Below are 21,550 nucleotides of genomic sequence, written 5' to 3' on the forward strand. Positions count from 1 at the left end.
AGGGAGAGGCTGCCTGGTTCATAGCTTCCCTTAATTTCTATTTAAGAAGTAGAAAGATGTGTGTGTTGTGTGTGTGTGTGTATGTGTGTGTATGCCCATGTGCATGTATGTGTGCATATGCATGTGCACACATGAGCATGGGTATGCTTATTCATGTATGTGAGAACACATGCACATTCCTGCATGTGCATGCGTGTGCATACATGAGCTGAACTCGCATATGTTTATCCATGTGAGAACACATGTACATACCCATGAGTTTATCTGTAGAGGTATGAGCATGTCTGTGTATATCCATGTGTGTTCATGTGTGAGTACTGGACTGGTGCATATCCATGGGTGAGCATATGTCTCTGTGTGAGCATAGGGACATATGGCCATGTGTGTGTGTGTTCATGTCTACCCACATGTGCGTGTGAATGGTTGCGAGCAGAGGCAGGCAATGTCCTCAAACCTTAAGAAGAAAGAAAACAAATTTCCGAGTGAGAATGGTTTATGAGCCGTGTCCTGTCTGTATTCGAGCAGGGACTTCCTGTTCTTATCTGGAGCTGGTGGCAGAGCCTCAGGACAGGATGCTCCGTAGTCACGAGGGCAGGACCATGGCTGCCCACCTCCGTGTGGTCTTCCCAGCACCCATGTGGGATTCCTCCTGGGGCTGAGGGGATGGCTGGGCTTGGTGTGTTTCCTTCAGCTGCGAAAGCGTTAAAGGCCGAAGAGATAAAGAGACGCAGGAGCCGCAGCAGGCACGCGCTCCTCCACAAAGATCTTTTTAGTGTCAACTCAAATGTACACAAGCAACGGATGATGATCTCTTTTATTGGACTAACGTTTATCCAGTAATATCCACACACTTTTAAAACCATTGAGGCCTCCTCTTCAGGTGTTCATTTGAATAGAAATAGCTGAATGAGTGTTTTTATAATTGATCCCCTGAGAACGGGATGTCTGTGCTGCATAACCAACATTTTCCCATTGCTGAGCTTTTCTTCCCCCCAAATTACCACTCTGCAAAATTAGGATTTTGTACAGTTTTGATAAGAGAATTAACCTCCCACGTGCCAAACTCCCCAAGCTTCAGGAACTGGCCTGTGAGGGTTGACTGTGACACCCGGCTGCTTCAGGGGGCTTTGCTGTGTCGTGAGCGCAGTGACAAAACCCCAGAGATCTAAAAGGAAGTGGATTTGACCAGGGAGCAGAGGCTTCTACTGGTCCTGAGCCTGGGGCCTGGCCCCTCTCTGACTTCTCCTTCTTCATGGGCCAGAGACCCTTCAGCCGGCTGGCATTGATGGCTGGGCTACCTTCCTGGTGCCGGGCACCCGACTGCCAGCTTCCCTGCCCTGCTTCCATGCTCCCTGATATCTGCTATGGATTTCTTTGGGGCCATTATTGTGATTTGGGGGCGATGATATTTTTTTGTCCATAGGAAAGTCAAAGAATATAGTAAGTATAATGTTGAAAATAAATACAATGTTAATATTATTTATTCTTATGCTGTTTACATTATTATACTGTGCACATGTACATAGGCTCGTACCCATGTGAACACACACACACACACACACACACACACACACACACGGGCAGGGATTGGGATTCCATTTCTCTAGTTTGTAAGCCATCAGGTCTGAGCACACATAGAAGCTCTCTCACCCTTAGGCACTATTCATCCGCATCCTTCAGCTTCTGCACTGTGAACTTTCCCCTCCTCTACTGAAGCTAGATGGGGCTGCTCTTGTCTGATTGTGTAAAAGGAAACATCGGTTTCTGGCCACATAAATGTTAGGCTCATTTAAACCAGACCCGAGACTTATTTGGGGAAAAGGTTTCCTTTTGTGTCCCGGGGTGATGAACTTGACTTGTGCACAGGGGAAAGTCATGGCTCTGAGAACCACGCGCAGCAACCGGCCTTTGCTACGCTGGACCTCCCTGGAGACATCCGGTGGGCGGTTTCCGGCTGCGGAGAAGGGAGACCTCAGAGGTCCATATGCCTGACACAAGCTGCCCAGGGCGGCTGGCTGGCTCAGCGCCTCCGCCCTGGCCACCCTCAGCACATGAATCTATAGGAGGTTTCCTGTGATGATAGAGCGGCTGCCCTAGTCCACACCGCTCAGATGCCGCAAGCTGCTAAGGTAAAAAGGGGTGGATTTGTTTTTGTTTCCTCCTCCTCTGGTCTCCATTCCCCATATCAGCAAAGCAGGCTTTCCCAACACTCCAGGCTTGTCCCATGGTTCCCAGCCTTTTTGTTAGCTAGAGCCAGGCCACATATCCCCTCTAACCCAGTCACTGACTAGGGGAACAGCTCCCTTTCCCTCCCAAGGTATGCCAAGTGTATAGGAGGGGCCTTCTTGCCCTTCTGCCCTAGAACCCTGAACCCCTGCCCCCTCCACCCTAAGGCCCCCTTGGGCTATGGGCGGTGGCATCTCTGAGCTGCAGCTTGGAGCAGAACAAGGTGACGTAAGCAGGTTCTCTGAGAGCACCCGGGAGCATGGAGATGACTCTGGTTGGCTGGATCTCAGGTGGCTCCGCCCTGCCGCCCTTGCCCCTCCCCCAGTCCCCTTGCTCTGCTTCCTCTGGCAACCACAGCACCCCTGCTTTGTGTGAACAGGACACAGACTTTCTTATTGAGAACCTTCCTGAAGGGGTAGCTCATTTGGACCCAATGATGAGCGATGATGGACAGCCATGCACCAGCACTCAGTCTCCGCCCCTGAGTAGTCGCTATAGAGACCGGTAAGCAGTCCATAGCTGGGGGGCTGATCTTGGTGGGGGCCCGGGGAGTTATTGCAATGGTTGCCCTCTTGCCATCAGAAGAGAGAACCTGTATGAGTGTGATGCTAACACAAATAAAAATAGAGTAAGGAGATTTAAAGATGCCCCCCCCCATCCTGGAACCAGCCATGTCTGTAGCAGTCTATGGTCGACACAATCATTTATCGACGGTATCTTTTCCTGTTGCTGCCATAAAAACCAATCTGACAAAAGCAACTAAAAGGAGAAAGGGTTTATTCAGTCTCACAGTTCAAGGATATTCTCCATCACGATGGGGTAGTTGAGGCACCAGGAAGCAGGGAGGGATGACTACTGCTGCTTCATTTGAATGGTCCAGGATTTTGACTAGGGAGTGGTGCCACCCACTATGGGCAGATATTCCCACCTCAATGCAATCAATGCAATACTCCTACAGGTGTGCTCAGAGGCCTATCTCCTAGGTGATTCTAGATTCTGACAGTCACCACAACCATCATAACAGCAAACCAAGTTCCTTTGACACACTCAGAATTAGATTTCTGATGTTCTTGACACTTGGGAATGTCCAACACAATTCAGACGGACCCTTGGACAGCTGCTCTTCCACTTACCTGAGGTGGTATGCCCACAGTAAGCATGGCTGATGTGGTATGCCCACAGTAATCATGGCTGGGGTAGTATGCCTACAGTAAGCATAGTAGCTTGGAGACTCGTGGACCACAGCCAGCCAAGGAGTCCTAAAGACAGTACAGGAAGAGTGTGGGTCATTCTCCCTGCTGATCGTGGGTCTGGCAGTGAGTGCTCTGTGGTTAGAGCATCAGGTAATAGCCAAACTCAAAGCTACAAGCAAAGTTTCTCCTGCAGGTGCCAGAAGCACTTTGCACCATGACAAAGTAGAAAAGGTTGAAAACTGACCCAGGGTGGAGGGTCCCTTTACTGTCAGCCCCAGGTCCTGCCTCCTGGGCCCATTGATGTGTATCTGAGCAGGCACAAGATTACCCAAGAAGCCCATGGATGGCAGTGTGGATCGCACACACGTCACTTGTGGGTTGGAGCCATCTCTGTCCCTGTCTTGCTGTGAATTGAGACTGTGTTCTCCACTGTGTGAACATACTTAGCACAGTATAAACAATAACAATAAAAATGGCCTTCCTGTCTTTCCTTCTACCCCTTCTTTGTGGGCCTTCCACCTCCAGCTCGGCCCCTTTTGACCCGAACGTGTCCTCTCAGATCCCACTACAGCAAGGTTCCTGATGGCAATATATCCATCTGGAACTTCAGTGCAGATGAAGAGGACAGGAGAATACGAATGCAGATCCAGGTTCGGGGTTCTGGAGCGTCATCATACAAAACTATTAGCAGCCAGCCCCACTTTGGGCCTCACAGGAGGCCTTGGCTTCGAAGTGGGGAGCTTGGGCTGTGCCAACTTCCTGCAGGACTTCACTGATCTGGGGGTTCGACGGTCACCTGCCACTCCTGGGTTCAGGGTTCTCTGTGCACCTCACAACAGTCTGCTCCTTCTGAAGCCCTCCCCAAAAACACAGATTGGGGAAGGCCAGAGAGTGAAGGAAAAGTTCCAGAAACACTCTGGTCAATTGAAGTCTGCCTCCCAGAAGCTCTCTATGTGGCCTCTGCTGTGGGCCTCAGGGGCTGACTGATCATTTGCTCCAGGCTGTGGTTTGCCAGGCCCAACTGACTATGCCCAGTTTCTGGTGAGGCTCTCAGGATGCCTCAACCTCCAACTGCCTGGCCTCCTGCCCCAACAGCCCTTCTCTCCGTCTTCCCTCTCCTCCGAATCTTCCTGCCCCCCTTTTCCACGGATCTATCTTTCCTCCTCTTTTCCTCTTAGCCTCCTCCAGGGTAGCTGGGCCCTGGATGCCTCTTCTCCCTCTGAGGGTATCTCTTAACGTCCGCTCACTCCCAGGCTAATAAAGACCCCCTCGTGCCCACTCAGCCCATCTGCCAGAATCACCCCCTCCCGCCCCCGACCCAAACAGACCACCCTCTGAAGCTTGTGAAGTGTCCCCGCGCTCACACAGGCCCGCTGAGATATTCTGGTGCTGAGGAGCCATCCAGTCGCCTGAAAAGGGCTGACAGCAGACACAGCCCTGGTCGGCGGAGCAGGTCCCCGGCCAGCTGGTGCGGATGGGCCTCTGCCAGGCCATTATTGCCTGGTGCAGAGGTCGAGAGCCGCAGAGCGGCTGAGGCGCTAATGAAACACAAATGGGACATCTGTGTTCCGGAGTTCAGCAAACCATGGAGAGCCAACTTTGCCAAGAGTTTATGTACTGCCACGCGAAGAACACACCTCCAGCCTGGCTGCAGAGAGCACTCTCTGCTCCCCGCCCCCGCCCAAGCTTCCCTTGTGTATCAGGGTGTAGACATGGGGCATACATGGGTTTCCCAGACTGGGTACATCAAGAGAGGCCTTATGTGTGCATGTGAGTGTGTCCAGAGGCCTCCATCTCTCCCATTTGTCCTAAGTACCCAAGGACCTTGGTATCCTTCTCCATCCCCCGCAGAAGCACCGGACTGTGGAAGGGTGGAGTCTGCACAGTGATGTGGAGCTATTGGTGTGATTGTCAGAGAGAATGGGCCTGGAATGCAGGCAGTCTGGGTTCTCTTGGGCTGCTGTTCTTGGCTTAGACACACTTAGTAGCAGCCCCATCACCTCCTGGGCACTAGGAGTACGAGATTTTTTTTGGGGGGGTGCAGTTAATCCTTGGTGTCTGAGCAGCTTGGAGGCCCGCTCTCTCCAAAGCCGGGGCTCCCCCAAGACCCACATTTTTTGGTGCAGTTGTAAGCCTGGCTTGGAGATGGAGGAACCAAGGGATTCTCCTTGGCATCTTCTAGGGCAAGTGCTTCCGAAGAGTTAATGGGCTGTGAGTCCGCTGCTATTGTCAGTATGGTGCAAGTCTGTGGACTCCGGTGAAGTTCAAGGTCAGCAGCGGCATCTTTGCTAACCTGTGCTGCAGCCGGTCCATTCGTTCTCAGCATCCTTGTGAAGAGCTGGGGATGATTTTGTGGGCATGTCACACAAGTGTGACACAGGTATACACACACACACACACACACACACACACACACACACACACACACACACACACGGTGGATTCCCCTCTCTGCTGGGGCTCTAGAGAGTCAGTTGCCAGTTGCTCCAAGGCGCCCCCCCTGGCCTCCTGGGGCTCAGTGGATAAAACTTAAAGGCAGACACTCTGCATACTGATCCCCTTTCTCACAGCTCGAAGCATCCCAACCTAGTCAGCCTGTGGAGGAAGACTTGGTGCAAACATGACACACTAACTCCTCACACAAGAGAAGCTGCACGGGTCACAGGCAGGCACTGTGCAACTCAGTCCTCACAGAGCTGGAGTGGGAGGGACAGAGCCCTGTGACGCCCATCGAGCAACAATGCTAAAGACAGAAGGCAAAGACAGAAGGCGGCTTGGTGACCCTCAGGGGAGGCTTGTGGGGCAGGAGAAGGTGACAAGAGGTTGTCCTGGGACTTGAGAGCTTGGTGGGTACAAATGACCGTCTTGTTCACAACCACCGCAGACTCAGTGAACTGCCCACGATGTGCCAAACATGCACAACAGCGTCCATCGCATCCCGAGAAGTAAGTCCTCTGTCGTTTCTCCAGACGAGGAAACCAAGGCATGGGAAAATCATCAGACTCTGCACAAACTTTAACCAGTGCACCAAACTAAAAATCATGCTCTCTTCACGGAGGTAAATTTCAAAGGTGGTGGGACAGAACTCTGTCCAGCACGGGCGTCAGGGAGCAGCAAACTGGACAATTACTTTCTTAGGGGATACTTCAGGCTCTAAGGGGCATCAGCTTCTGGCAGGGACTTCTGGCACACAGCTGGCTCTCAGACAGTGCTCTGCTGGTGATTGTTGAATGACTGAATGAACATGTATGTTCCTGGCAGGTTTTCCCAAGCTTCTGTTTAGAGAAACCTATCATTCGTTCAAACTTAGCTAGGAGCTGGGCATGTTCTCAGTTGGTCCAGAGAAGGTTGTAGGATATTCGGTGAGTTCGGAAGGAAATGTGTAGCACAGGACTCGGAACAGCCAGTAAGTACACTGACTTTTATGTCTTGTGCCTCTCATGGCCGGTATCGTATGGAGGGGACTCATGTCTTGAGTAGAAGGGGTGGAGGGAAGGAGGAAGAGTTGGTAAGGACCTGTCTGAGGGGTGGCTGTCCGGAGCTGTTGTTTCTCTCAGGGGCAGGTCACTGGGCTGTGTCCAGCCCCTTCTTCTGGGCCAAGGAGAGCAGCCTCTCAGGTAAGGAGCTGAGAGAAAGATTTGTCACTGGTTTTGGGTTCTGTCAGGTTTTGGGGGTTCATCAGGAGCATAGAGGTGTCCACCATCACTCCCTCAAGTTGACTATGGGTCAGAATAAGGGTCCTTGACCTCTTCCGCCCCAGAGCCCGGCTCTGTCTGAGGAAGGCTTGGAGGGACCTAGCTTCAGACAGCCAGGCCTGGACTCTGCTCAGAAGTGCCCAGCAGGCAGGGTGACAGTCGGAGAATTGCTTTCCTGCCGGCCTGAGCATGGAGCGCTTGCTGAAGCCGAGAAGTGCCTGATGACTCAGTTTTGTGTATTTTAGTTTCCAAACAGAAACGGCGTTTGCATATTTCCTGCAGATGGGGGTTATATTTAATAATCTCTGAGTAAGGTCGGAAGCATTGGAATGAAGTAAGAGGCAGCGGAGGATCTGGGCAGCGGAGGATTCAGACACCACGGGCTCAGAGGTTTCAGAGTTAACCTGTGTTCAGAATGCAGTGGGCGCGGGCTGCAGCCTGAGAGCTATGGGAAGAGACGAACGAACGCTGGCACAGGGTGTGAGTTACTTGAGAGGTGGCTAAGCGCAGTGAGCGCTGAAGCTCTTCTCCCAAGGTCTAAGTAAGGAGCGTGGGGGCGGAACACTTGGATAAAGTGATCCCCCTGCCTCTGCCTGCCTTCTGTCCTCACACACCAGCCCCATTTTCAAGTAGGAAAGGTCAAGAGCAGTGCTGTGTTCCCACTGTGTTCCCAATGTGATGGTTTGTATATGCTTGGCCCAGGAAGTGGCACTCCTTGAAGGTGTGGTCTTATTGGAGTAGGTGTGGCCTTGTTGGAGTGGGTGTGGCCTTGTTGGAGTGGGTGTGGCCTTGTTGGAGTGGGTGTGGCCTTGGAGTGGGTGTATCACTGTGGGCGTGGGCTTTAATACCCTATTCCTAGCTGCCTGGAAGCCAGTGTTTTGCTAGAAGCCTTCAGATGAAGATGTAAAACTCGGAGCTCCTCCTGCCCCATGCCTGCCTGGATGCTGCCATGCTCCTTCCTTGACTAATAGATTGAACCTCTGAACCTGTAAGCCAGCCCCAATCAGATGTCCTTGTAAGAGTTGCCGTGGTCATGGTGTCTCTTCACAGCAGTAAAACCCTAAGTAAGACACCAACTAAGACGATCAGAACTTGAGCGGACACAGTGGGAGACAGTACTGTCAGCAATACTGGTAAGGGCAGGCTCCGGTTCCAGCTGGTTCTGACTGTGGCATGGCTGAGGACAGATCCACATTTTAGATTCTCGGCAGTAGCGTTCACCCCACAGAGGTTTTCAAGGTTAGAATGATAAGTATGTGACACAGTGATTCACACAGTAGGTACTTCATGATGAATGTCTTCCCCTCAAATGTGTTTGGTTCCCTAGGTGACCATACAGACTGGTTTTGTGTGTCAACTTGACACAAGCTAGGGTCGTCAGAGAGGAAGGAGCCTCAGTTGGGGAAATGCCTCCATGAGATCCAGCTGTAAGGTATTTTCTCAACTAGTGATCAAGGAGGGAGGCTCAGCCCATTGTGGGCGGTGCCATCCCTGGGCTGGTAGACCTGGGTTCTATAAGAAAGCAGGCTGAGAAAGCCAGGGGAAGCAAGCCAGTAAGTAACATCCTTCCATAGTCTCTGCATCAGCTCCTGCTTCCTGACCTGCTTGAGTTCCAGTCCTGACTGTCTTCCAACAATCTGGAAGTATAAGCTGAATTAACCCTTTCTTCCCCAACTTGCTTTTGGGTCCTGGTGATTTTATGGCAGCAACAGAAGGACACCCCCCACAAAGATAGGGATCAGACACACGTGCTGCAGGTCTCTATCCTGAAGAAGTCTCTGTGTGACAGCGATGCAGAGCCCACCTGTGGGAAGCCCGACTGCCATAGACAAATCGAGCCTCCAGTCACCTTACAGTTATCAGGACTCCCCGAGTCACAGGACCCAACTCACAGCTTGAGCAGATCCTTACAAGCAAACAGACCCTGTTACACCTGGTGGCAGGGGTCCGAGCGGTGCTATGAGGAACTGGGAGGGTTCTGTCTCCTCATGGTACCCAGACAGCTGCCAGAGGCTTCAGGCTCACACCCACCTCCTTAGGACCACCATAGAGGATAAATGCTCTGTCCTGCTTCAGAGCACACGGGAGACCGAAGATGACTGTCCTTAGCTCTGTTGGCCTGGCTTGAGTCTGTTTTACAGAGGCTATCTGTCACCTGAGGAGGGTGTTGGATGTGTCACTATTTCTATTCTCTTTGCCCATGGGAAGTCCATACCTCCGGTGTGGCTTTCCCCCGTCTCCCCTGGTCCCCTGTTAGTGACCTTGAGCTTGGCCAATAGCAAGTGAGCAGGAATGGTGTGTATGTCTGCACAGGCTCTTCGACGCTGTGGATTTCTGCACTCTTCCTTCTGGAAGGTTCTGGACCAGATAGAGGTAATGCTCCCAGCTTGGGTGGGGCAGATGTGCGGATAGCATAGGGAAGAAACATGCTTACCCAAAGTCCATGTGAAGTCTGCTTCAGAAACTTTGAAGGCCACCCTAGTGACAAATTTCCTCTACCAAGGCCACACCTTACTCCAACAAAGCCAAGTACCCTAATCCTTTCTAGTAATGCCATTCCCTTTGAGCCTATGGGGGCCATTTTCTTTCAAGCCATCACAGTGGGCTTGTGACCGTGACAGAATAGAGATTCCTTCTGAGGCTACATTCTGACGGGTGACATAGTTTCTACTTGGCTTTCTTGGGACACTCTTAGAACTAACTGGTCACTGGCCTGTAACAGAGCATAAGCCACTAGTGGAGTGGACCACAGGGCTCTGGCCACAGCCAATGCAAGCCGTATGAGCCAGCCTTCTTGGAAGAAAACCCTCCATTCCGGGCCAAGAGCCCAGCTGAAGCTATGGTGAGCAGTAAGCAGCTTATAGCCAAAGGAGCCCGCAGGAGTGGGACAATGACATCACCTACGAACTCACTGTGTGCCGGCAGCTTGAACACAAGATGGCTCTTTGATGAGGGAAACCATGGCTCTAATAACAAACAAGACACATCTTTTTCCTGGGACCACACAACTAGAGACAACAAAGATTGCTCGTGGGTGGGGCAGCATAAGACCTACCCTTCCTTCCTTCCTCCCTTCCTCCCTCCCTCCCTCCTTCCCTCCCTCCCTCCCTCCCTCCCTCCCTCCCTTCCTTCCTTCCTAGCCACGAGGCCAGTGGGCTCTGCAGTGCCTTGTCAGTGAGGAAGACTACAACCTTCTACTCCTGGCCTTATGGATTCTTTCTTCCTGGGGGTTATACTAAGCAGGCCTTGAGGAAGAGAATGCTCTGTGGGATGAACTGGGGCCTGCGGGGACACTGGTCAGGGGCAGGTCAACTGTTCCCAGCTTCACATGCATCCAGGACTTCATTGTGGGGTAGCAGCAGGCGTGAGCACAGTTCGGACAGTACCGGTACCGAGGTGGGGGCAGCGGCGGCTCCAGCGAGCGGCCTCCTCCCTCTGCATCTCTCCCCTCCCCAAAGCACTGCATCACCCCCCCCCAGGCAGTGGCCAACTTGGGTGAGGGGTTGTGGCTCAAGGGAGGGCGAGCGAGCGCGCGGCTTTCTGGGCTCAGAAGATTGCCCGGGTTGGAAGGAGGGTTAACTCACCATCCCTTAAAAATCCATTCTCCCAAGAAGGGACGGGAAGAAAGCACTTTGTAAGAAAGGCTTTGGTATCCTATGAACGAGGCAGCCGAACACCGATTGGGTGCACCAGGACTCCAGAGCCGGATACAAGGCTCAGAAAAGGGCACCAATTCGCTGATACAAGGGGACGTAATGATCACCGAGGAGATTTGGAGCCCAGTTTAGAGACACCTGTTTGTTCTTCCAATTATGAAAATAGTCCCGAGGATCTCGAGTGTAATGATGACATTTCCCGGGTTTATGGGCGTGTCCCGTCTCTGTGAGCCCATCATGCTGTGGAAGCGTCTGTAAGGTATGGGAAGGTCGATGGCGAGCGATCCCTCACGACATGCTATCTGATTGGCTTAAGGACAATGATTTCCTTCTCCTTGGACACCGGCCTCTTGTGCCTTCTTTCTGGGCCTGTTTTTAGAACACACACAGAGACGGGCAACATTTAGACTTGTCTTCTAGGTTGTGCATTCTTTCTGTGCCTGGATATCTTTTATTTATTTATTTTTTTAATGTCTTATAATTTTTTTAATGTTTTATAATCTGGAGGTCTTTTATATGTTTTGCCCTAATATATCTCTTGGGGACCCTCTGCAAGAGAAAGTGGTCTGTGGATTGTTCTCCTTGGGAGCCGTTCTGTGCCTTTCCTTTTCATGGCGCCTCCACACGGTGCACGGCACTCAGAAGGGGTCTCCCCACTCTTCTCTAAGGGTGTTCCTGGGCTTAGGCCTGAGTGGAATTATCTCTACTTTGCATTACGTCATCTCAGAAGGGTTCCTGAAGGCTGCCACCATGGGGCAGATAGACTGGCTAACGTCATGGCTAGCCTCTACATCACAGGGGCCACCCTCTATGCTGCCCGTCTCCCTGGGGGCTTCTTTCCTGGCAAATGTGACACATGGTTTCACACTCGTCAGCGTCCACATCTTTGCGGTTGCTGGTGCCTTTGCTCAGTTCCACGGAGCCTCAAGACTGCAGGAATTTCGTGTCATGATTGGCAGGGCTGCACTGAAGAGGCTGCACTGTGATTCTCTCCAGGAACCGGGCACTTTTCCCTGAGCCAGGCCTGCAGCTTCCGCAGGCCTTCTTACTGGCTGTTGGTGCCAGGGCCAGAGAAGCCCCAAAACTTGTCCCAAGGGGCTCTATGGGGTACAGGACTAAGAAGAGAAAAACAAAGATGTCATACCTCAATGGATGGAATGCATCCATCTGGAGAAGAAGAGAAAGGGCTCATCCCCTGGCTTTCTTTTGAGAATCTACCGCGTGAGAGCAACTCTGCAAGACCCTTGCCTGACAGACTGGCTTCTGACTTGATCGAATTAGTAGAAAATGGGGAAACAGTTTAGTTGGTGGTTCTTTCTCGCTTTTTGAGGCAGTAATACGTATGAGTACCAAGCGCCAGCTGATTGTGCCATTGGAGCTCCTTAAAACAATCATCAAAACCAATTTAGGTGAGCATTTATATCCAATAAAGGGGTGGGAGTGCGGTTTTAGGCACTCCTTTGGGAGAACAAAGAAATTCATGTAAATAAGATGTCTAATTTACTGTTTAAATAGGAATGTATATAAACATTTAAGACATAGGGGCAGGCAGGGAAGGAGGGAGGGAGGGAGGGAGACTTTTTTTCCTAAAGAATAAAACATGAAATACCATCAAAAAAAAAAAAAAGACTTCATTGTGGTTAGGGTGACCTTGGTTTATTTATTTAACATCCCGACCAAAGTTTCCCCTCCCCCTTTCTGCCCAGCCTGTCCCCCTTCTCTCTAACATCCACTCCCCACTGTTCTCTTCAGAAAAGGGGAGGCCTCCCATAGCTATCAAGGTAGAGCAACCCTGACACACCCAGTTGCAGTGAGACTGGGGACACTCTCCCACTGGGGCAGCCCAGGACGGGGAAAGGGTCCCAAAGGTGGGCAACAGAGTCCGAGATGGCCCATCTCCCTGCTGTTAGGAGCCCCACTTGAAGACCAGACCTTGATCATTATTTTATGAACCTTGTCTTCTCTTACTTAAGGAACACTGTTGAGCTGAAAGCCTCTGTCCCAGAGCTTCATTGCAGGGATTTGACTACCCCATAACCTGGCCCGTGGACTTGTCATCTGGAAGAAGTGTTCCAGTGCCCCTGTGAAGTGTAGAGGGACCCCCCCACCCCAGATCCCCTCAGCTCTGCAGCTCCCAGGAGTTAACTGGGCATTTGGGTTTTCTTTTTGAGGGGGAGGTCTGGTCTTTTCTGGAAATGATGGGAAAGACACCCAGGCTCTGGCATATCCTCTAAGTTCCTATCCCAGCTGGGCCGAGAGCCACAGAGAGGCTGACTTAGAGTTCTCAAGGCCTCATTCTCCTGCCGCCCGTGGGAAGAGAGACCTTGCAGGCAGCTTTCATATCCACCCGCTGCCAACAGGCTGTCTCTTGTGCTAGCACAGGCCTTCAGCTATAACTTTATTATATATGTTATTTTCTTCTGATCACAGAATGAGTCTGAGTCCTTTCAGAAAGTAAATCTAGATTTGTGCTTTGTGTATGTTGGGCTCCAGAGCAGGACAAAGGGCTGAGGTGCATCTTTAACGGACCCAGCCTCCAGGTCTCCAAACTTCCCCTCTCCCTGTATAACCCAGACAGTTCAGTCTGTCCTCCCCTCTGCATTTTCTCTCTCTGTGTGCACACACTCTTTCTCTTCCTCTTCTGTGTCCCTCCCTATGGCAACTTCCCTGGCTTTGTTCCTTGGGCCCAGTGAACCCAGCACAGAGCCATCTTCCCAGTAAACCTGCTTTTATATGCTGGAATTTGGCTTGGATTCGCTCATTCCACCGGCGGAGAATAACTTAGCCTATCTCTTTGCTTCTCCGAGTTCCTCCGCTTGACCGCCTTCTCTCTACGGTTTCCGCTTAAAGCCAGCCTTTTGCTGCCTACACCTTCCTGTCCTAACCCATCTCCCCACCCCCACAGTCTTCTGTATGTCATGCTGACTTCAAATTTGCTATGCAGCTGAGGACTGACTCTCTGATTCTCCTGCGTCCACCACCTAAGTGCTGGGTACCACCATGCCTGGTTCATGTGGTACGGAGGATCAAACCCAGGGTGCAATGGTTGTAGTTAATGTCAAGTAGCATCATCTCCTGTGGAGGGAGCCTCTTGCTTGCCTGGCCTTGCCTCTTGTTGCTAAGTTGAATTACCCTGTTGCTGTGGGTCCCTGCTATCAAAGCCAGAATTTCCAGACTTCCATTACAGACTGAGGGCCAGTGGCCCTGCAGAAACCATCCAGGGTTTTGGTGCTCGGTTGGGACCGGTCGGGCACTCACTCATCCTTAAGGACCTCGTAACCACTGGGTTCTCGGCCTCTTCGGTGTGATCCAGACATTGTTACTATTTCAACTTGAACTGATTCAATACATTATTTTAATATGTATGTATTCACAACATTGGTTCTGTTCCTCTAGAGAACCCTGGCAAACACACAGGGCTTCATGCATGCTAGGCAAACACTGTACCAACCAAACCCAGCTCCAGCCCCCATGAGCTCCCTCTGAGGTTCCCACTGTTTACCAGTCCCAAAGGCTGCTTAGCAGATGCTGTGGCCTTTCTTGCTGTTTCCCTGGACCACGTTCCCCCTTCCTTTTGAAGGGCTTGTCTTTAGCTCTGACTGTCACATCTGCTGGTCCCTGGATACTCCCCTGTGATTAAGAGAGGACGCAAACACCGGAGGACACAAGACTTTTCATTCCTGGGAAGGACCCGTAGACCGATGCTTAGCATTTTAAGATGGCTTAGTGGCCATCTGGTCATTCTTTTGGGGACACCAAAAGATCAGAACCTGTAATTGTTTGCCATGAAGAGTCCCCTCCAAAGGGGATCAGCTGATCCATGGAGGAGCAGGACACTCAGGTGTGTGTGTGTGTGTGTGTGTGTGTGTGTGTGTGTGTGTATGTTGGGGGGGATCAGAAGGCTGCCAGGATCCTGAGCTGAGGGAGAATGGAGGGAACTCTCTCTCTTCCTCCCTCCTGGCACTCATTTTTTAAAGCAGGGTCTTCCACGCTAGGTTGCTGACCGCCTGCCCACCTTACTTTATTCTCACTGCAAAGCAAACCCCACTGGGTCTTCTACTGAGGGGGGGCAGTTTCACAGAGGGGCGGGGCAGGGGGTAACCGACAGAGCATGACACCCTGTCCTGGTTGCCCTGGGTCCTAGAAAGCCAGCTAGCACCAGTTGGACTTTCACTCCCACCAACGCCAGCATTCAACCAGCTCGCAGGCTTCTACTTCACCTGTTCTCAGCTCTCTGATGGTCCTGATGACTCTGGCATGCCTTTCCTGTGTGTATATATGCATGTGTGTACATGTATGTGTGTGCATGTGTGTCTGTGTATGTCTATACAGTTCTGTGTGTCTGTGTGTGTCTATGTGTTTATGTATGTCTGTGTATCTGAATGTATGGATGTGTGTATGTGCATGTGTGTCTGTGTATGTCAATGTATTTCTGTGTGTCTCTCTGTGTGTGTCTATGTGTATATATCTGTGTGTCTGTATGGATGTGTGTGTGCATGTGTGTATAAGGGTATCTGTGTGTCTCTGTGTATATCTGTATATGTGTGTGTGCACGTGTGTGTGTGTGAAGGGGTGTCTGTGTGTCTGTTCATGTTTGTGTGTGTGTATCTGTCTGTGTGTGGGGGCTTTTGGGGGGTGTCTATAGCTATGTGCCTGTGCATCTGTGTGTCACTGTATATGTGCATGTTTGTGTGTGTGTCTTTGTGTGTGTGTGTGTGTGTGTGTGTGTGTGTGTGTAGTGGAGGCACACTTGTTTCATCTTTCCCACCTATCTTACCACCTTTAAATCACCTAAGTTTACTCTCTAAAGCTGACTTCCATCCATCATTTCTCTTCTCCCAGAGTCTTGTTCCCACCTCTCCCTGCTGGCACCTTTTCTGTGTTTGCCTTTGAGTTGGTAACTGCGGTTCTATTACCATCCTCCCATGACTATTGGCATTGAGTTTTAGATTTGAAGGAACTAGACCTCTGCCTGTGTGCCTTCCCTGGCTTCCTTTTCTGCATATTGGGTCTTTTTTGTTTTGTTTTGTTTTGTTTTTGAGACTGGGTTTCTCCCTGTAGCTCTGGCTGTCTTAGAACTTGCCTGTAGACCAGGCAAGCCTCAAACTTACAGAGATTTACCTGCCTCTGTGCTGGGGTTAAAGGTGTGCACTGTCACTGCCTGGCCCTTTCCTGTGTTAAGGGAACTGACTGGTTTCAATGACGGTACTTCTGTGGGCTGGGGGCTATATGCCTAGCTCTCTTCTGTTTGAATGGCTGAGTGTCTGTTCCAGAGCTCCGGCTCCCTTAGTCACCCTTTCCGTTCTCTAGAACCCCACAGTGGCTACCCCGATGCTTCTCAGTGCTGAGTTTGCCGTGAAGGCATCTGCAGGTCTTCCTTCTGTAGACAAACTGCCTTTTCCATCACCATCTCAGGAGAACTCATTTTGTCCTCAATGTTCTGTGTCAGAAGCGGATGGTGATTTAAAGTTCATGGCTGTTGTGGGACATGGTCTTCCAAGCCACCATCTTCACTTGGCCAGCTGTGTCTGTTTGCAGGCCTCCATCACATCTGGCTCGTTGACTGTTGACTTTGCTCATGGAAGGAGGGGGTGGGGAGGGTCACTGGACCCTCACCTGAGAACCTGCCAGCTCCTCCCAGCCATCTGTATACAATTCTACCCTAATTGCATGTGGCCTTGGGTCTCAGGAGGTGCTAGGGAAAGTTAATTGAAAGGGGGACTCCCTCTCTTCTGGTAGGAAGCTGTCATCCAGGATGGCTAAAGACTTCCCAGTGCAGCTGCATTTGGGTCACCCCCTTTCTGTGGTAACCCCCTCACCCCCACGGTCTGTAAGCAAAGCCAAACAGCACATTAGTTTCCAGGGTAAAGTTGTACTTCAGTTTGTCATTGGGGATTTATAAGGACGGGACAGATGCCATTTGTGTCTCTTACAACAATGGCTAGAAACTATGTTTTTCTAGAGAGTTGTATATGTGGATTAAAAAGAAAAAAAAATCTGTGTAAAAAGTTATCCACTCAGGGGCTGGAGAGATAGATGGCTTAGTGGTTAAAAGTACTGACTGCCCTTCCAGAGGTCCTGAGTTCAATTCCCAGCAACCACATGGTGGTTCACAACCGTCTGTAATAGGACCCAATGTCTTCTTCTGGTGTGTCTGAAGACAGCAACAGTGTGCCCACATACATTAAATAAATAAATCTTTATTTAAAGAAATTATCCACTCAAATGTTGACATGGACTTGTAACCCAGTGCTCAGGAGGCAGAAGCAAGAGATCTGAGTTCAAAGTAGTCTGGGTAGCGTAGTAAGACTTGTTTTTTTTTTTTTTTTAAATTTAAGAAAGCTATTGTGGCTAGAAAGGAGGCTGCTCTTCTAGAGGACCTGGGTTCAAGTCCCACTGCTCACGTGGCCACTCAGACTTATCTGGAACTCCAGTTGTAGGGGACCTAATGCCCTCTTCTGGCCTCCCAGGGCACTTAAAAAAAAAAACTGTCCACAAAGAGAAAACTTGTCTAGGGTTACAGTCCTTCCTATGAGGGGTTTGGATGGCTCCCCAGCATGGTGAGCTTGAGAGCTCTCTCCACTGACTTGTGGGGTCTCTTCTGTCATTGTTTCCAATGAGTTGTTAGAGATCAGGCCAGAAGGGTGGTTGGCATATGTGCTGATAGAGGGTGGGAACACCCAAGGAGGCCTGCAGAGAGGGGCTGGGGGAGGAGCAGGGCTGGGCAGATGTGGCAGTGCACATTTTAACTTCAGCACTTGGGAGACAGAAGCAGAGGAGCTCAGAGTTCGAGGCTAGCATGGTCTACGAAAGCAAGTCCCAGGCCAGCCAGGTCTACATAGCCACAACCGCAAAGCGAGTAGGGCTGGTCTGAGCAGGCGGGCACTCGGTGCACTCGGACTGTGAGACATGTTCAGCGGGTACCCGTTTAGGTGCCCTCTGAGAAGTGGGTGTGGATGAAGAAGAGGTGGGCATGGTGGGTCTGGGAGGAGGATTGTCAGGAGGGGTGTTGTCTGAGTGCATGGGACCAAGCCCTGTATGTTCTGTGCTGGGTGGAACAGTCTGAGCTTTAAGACCCACAGGGTCTGTGGCTCAAACACCCCCTTGCCATCCTAGACTTTGGGAGGACATATCTTTTGTGCACCCTCTTGGGTTACCTCTTGATCTCAGGTTCCTGGGAAGCCACATGAACCGTGGACCACTAGGAGGGCGAAGGCTGGTCATTTCAAGCTCATTGGACTCAGCTTGGGGAGAGTAGGAGGTAGGGTCTGTAATAATGTGTGGACTAAGGCAGTGTAGTCTGGACCCTGTGGCCACTGCCAGATGTCCGCAAGTAGACCTTGGACTTTTGTATCTACAGAGTTGACAGCTACCCCCTCTTCCATCTTCCCCCTGTTACACAATTATTAACGTTTATCAATCAAGGTTCTAGTCAGCCATCTATGTCCTGCCGAGGAGCTTTTGAAAGGCAAGTTCCATCTCGCCATGTCCAGCACCCAGTAGGTTCTCAATAAATGGGTATCACTTGGGTAAATGCACCACTGAGAAGAAAGAGGACTCGTCATCTTCAATGGTGTCTCTCCACGTGCTCACAAACCTCGGGGGCACACACATGGGGCACACCTTTTGCTTATCAGCCTCTCTAAAGCAAACAGGATCCATTTATAATTACACAGTTAAGTAAAATTTATGTTTGATGGCATTCGCTGGGCTCCCTGAGGGCGGCATAAACCAGAGAGATGCTCTATTTCAGAGTCCCCACTCCCTGTTTAAAATAGTTTACCATTCTTTTGTGGCGCTGGTGAGGCACACAGAAGTTTATTTACTGATCCACAGATGACGGATGGTAGATCCCTGGTTCTTTTGGACGGGAAAACTTGAACAGCTTGTCTGCACCTCTCCACTCGGACATTAAATCAACATGGCTCTATTAGTGGCCTTGGGATGCCAGCTGAGCTGTCTCTGAGCCTGTCACCGTGATGTCTTCATCTGTAACCAGAGCAGACGTGAGCTCCTGGCAGCTTCAGGAGGTGACAACAAATCCAATTAGCCCCTCTCCACGGCGCCGCGGTGTTACTGCGAACGGCCTGACAGGGAGGGCGACTGTGGTACCCTGCACAGTGGGACACGGGGTTTGCGAGGAAGGGGGAGGGGGGTAACAAAGACCGAGCTTAATTGTTGGAGTCACTTTCTGCACGAGTGGAGACCCTGTGCCAGCCCGGCCTGTACCAGCCAGCCCCTCCCACCCTCGTGTGCCGACTTGGCTGCCAGGAACCCAGCTGATAGCCAGTCCCTACTTGGAAACCTTGCTTGACTTTGATGGTGTTTATCTTGGGGGGACAATTAACTATCCCATTTCTTCTTTCTCTTATAGCAGGCTTTCTTATTCTCAACTCCAATCTTTACCCAGAACCCCCTGCAAATGTAGGTGCTGGTGCAAAGCATTTCTCTAAGTCAAGGTGGGCTCCCCAAAGCACCCTCTTTTGGGAGGTTGCTGTCCCCTTTTAGGGAGTAGGGTGGAGGTGGAGCTGAGGGACACGTTGAGGGAGAAGGATGGGACATACAGTGGAGAGGTCCGCAGCTGGGGCGGGCACTGTGTGGGAGCTGTGGAGAAGAGTTCCTGCTAGCTGAGGCTGGGACTTAGGCCGTGTGTGTGAGTGAGTGTGTGTGAGTGTGTGTGTGTGTGTGTGTGTGTGTGTGTGTGTGTGTGAACAGAGAAAGCAAACATACTCCAAAGACACAGCCCAGCTCAAAGGAGCTTGAAGAGCAGGGGACCCCCGAATTCACAGCTACTCTCAAGAAGAAGCCAGGAATGATGTTCTTTTGGCGGTGGCTGTTTACTTCCCAAGAACAACTCCCTTGCAAGCCACAGGATGGTTGCAGCCACCCTTTGGGTTCAGAAGGCCTTTCTGGAACCAAAAATAGCCCAGGAGAGGGTAAGAAGTGTAACAAGTGTAGGAGCTTCCTACAAAAGGAGCCTTTGGGGTCTCATACACACCAAGATTGGGAAAATGGGGGCCAAGAAAGGGGGGAAGAGGGCAAGAGAAGAGTAATCTCCAAACACTGCCGGAGTCGTCCAGTATACATGGCTTCTGCCCTCAGCTCTACCCCTCCACCACGATGGAAGGATAGCGTGATGCTTGGACTCCTGAGGGAAAAGACGTTCTAGGAAGCAGGTCCCGATTTGGGGAATGAATGATGGTGTCAGTTGGTCTTGCCCAGATCTGGGGTCCCGAACACAACCACATTCATGACATGTACACCTTTGAGGAACAGGGTGAAGCATACGTGCCTGGGGCTGCTACAGCAGGCAGGAGAGAGAGAGAGAGCGAGAGAGAGAGAGCAAGAGAGAGCGAGAGAGAGAGAGAGAGCGAGAGAAAGTGAGAGACAGACAGACACACAGAGAGAGACAGACAGAGAGACAGAGGAAGACAGACACAGAGAGACAGAGACACAGAGAGGGGGAGACAGAGAGAGACAGGGACAGAGAGAGAGAAGTGAGAGACAGACAGACACACAGAGACAGACAGAGAGACAGAGGCAGACAGACAGACATAGAGAGACAGGGACACAGTGGGGGGGGACAGAGAGAGACAGGGACAGAGAGAGAGAGAGAGAGAGAGAGAGAGAGAGAGAGAGAGAGAGAGAGAGAGACTTGAGGACAGATGGCACTCGGCCATCTTTCTCCCTCTTCCTTCTGTGCACCTTGTGGCTCTCACTTCCCCATTGCTTTGGTGAGCACCAGGAGGGGAAAGAAACAGGTCCCTGCCTGCAGTAAGAGAATGCCTTTGGAGTTTCATCGGTATGAGCTGGGCCAAAGGCACATTCCAGGCAGGACCCAGTGCTGTGTTCTTACTGGAGGGAGGCAGCGGGTGGGAGTCTGTGGGCCTTGCTGTCCCAGCCAGCGGGACTCTAGTCAACGGCTAACGGCTGCCAGCCCTTCGGTGCTCTGTTGCTTCCTGCTCCAAGCTGGTACTATCTACCTGTAGAGGCTGGCAAGCTGCAAGGCCCTTCGGGATGAGAGATGGGAGAGGGGAGAGAGGCTGGGAATAGGGGCACGGACCAGGAAGTGGCTTTGTGATTTTCCTTTGAGAAGCGGGTGGTTGATGATGTAGCTAGCACATCTCACTCCAGCTCATTCCAGATTAATTGGGCAGGATATAGAGGCAGCTGGCTGTGGCGTAGAGTAACGGAAGGCTCGGCAGGCGCCGGATCACCGGACAGCTTTTGGAACTGGCCCCAGCGCTGCCAGGCACAATTATTTTCAGCAATATCTTTCTGCCACTGAAACTTAGTACTGTGGACTTTGGCGTGCAATCCAGGCACCTATTTGCAGGCTCATAAATTGGTGCAATTCTTGATGCAAGATGCGGCTCCTAGGCTGAATTCGAGGGTCACAGCTTCTGCCCTTGGCCTCTGCTGTGATGATGGAATATGTTGGGGGAAGCTGTGTGTTGGGGGATGAGCTCACACGGGGTCTTGGAGTTTAACTGCAGTCCTGTGCCAAAGGGGTGCCTTCCTCATCTTTCCCACTAGTACCTCCCCCAAACCTTCCATGGGCCCCCACATTAGTCAGTGGCCTCATGTGTTCCCACAATCCCGTTCCTCTGTAGTCTGGCAATTCATCCCTTAACTGCTGGCTCTCGAGGGTCTCTCTGGGAGAACTGTGTGTTATCATTTCTTCCCGTAATCCCAGCACACGGCACAGAGCAGCCACCATTGCTGGGAGACTGAGGGTAAGCCTGGGGTGTCACACGGAGGAGAGTACTTGGCCGCCATT

At 51.3% G+C, this 21,550-nt stretch overlaps 1 pseudogene across 1 annotated transcript; it reads left to right on the top strand.

The window, feature by feature from the left end:
- Positions 1–10,770: 10,770 nt before the first annotated feature.
- Positions 10,771–11,756, top strand: LOC308438554 (adiponectin receptor protein 2-like; annotated as a pseudogene). The gene is made up of 2 exons: positions 10,771–11,216; positions 11,278–11,756. The product of its transcript is annotated as an adiponectin receptor protein 2-like (transcript).
- Positions 11,757–21,550: the final 9,794 nt, after the last annotated feature.

Source organism: Micromys minutus, assembly GCF_963924665.1.
Source record: "Micromys minutus genome assembly, chromosome: 1".
Taxonomy (NCBI): domain Eukaryota; kingdom Metazoa; phylum Chordata; class Mammalia; order Rodentia; family Muridae; genus Micromys; species Micromys minutus.